We start from the raw sequence: 821 nt of genomic DNA on the forward strand, positions 1-821 counted from the left end.
AAATAATTTGGTGAATAATGGTCCACTTTACTTGTTCTTACCTCAATCCGAAATTTTCACTCCAAATTTTTTTTCTTTCTTTTCCCGACTATCCCTACAGTCATATGCTGATAGTTATTATTGTTATAATTAACTTTAGGAACTTTGGATAAAGGCGTTAGTGAAATGAACAATAATAACTCTAGCACTAATAATAATGTCCAATTTGAATTAAAACTGTCCTATCAATTAATCCCGGCCCGGCATGGCCAGGTGGTTAAGGCACTCGGCTTGCAATCTGAGGGTCGCGGGTTCGAATCCCTGTCACACCAAACATGCCTCGCCCTTTCAGCCGTGGGGGCGTTATAATGTGACGGTCAATCCCACTATTCGTTGGTAAAAGAGTTGGCGGTGGGTGGTGATGACTAGCTGTGTTCCCTCTAATCTTATACTGCTAAAGTAGGGACGGCTAGCGCAGATAGCCCTCGTGTAGCTTTGCGCGAAATTCAAAAACAAACAAACAAACAAAAAATTTACAAACTTACAAGCAATATAAAGTCTTCTTTCTACTCTGGAACTTCCTTGATATCTTATCAAGGGTTCATGATGAGTGCGTTAATTACGAGTTGGTGTAGGTACAATTCGCTTCAAGGGGAGCTAGCTAGCTTTGTTCTTCGTTATTCACCAGCCACACACGCCGAGTTTTTTCACGATGAAGTTATATAATGTTTTCGTTAAAGTACTAATGTCAGATGAGAATCCACTGAAGTTAAATGATTTGTAATGTTCGAACTTTGTAAATGTTCCTGGTCAAATATCTGAAGTTTTCCGATTGATAAGCG

Source organism: Limulus polyphemus, unplaced genomic scaffold (assembly GCF_000517525.1).
Source record: "Limulus polyphemus unplaced genomic scaffold, Limulus_polyphemus-2.1.2 Scaffold0, whole genome shotgun sequence".
NCBI classification, from domain to species: Eukaryota; Metazoa; Arthropoda; class Merostomata; order Xiphosura; family Limulidae; genus Limulus; species Limulus polyphemus.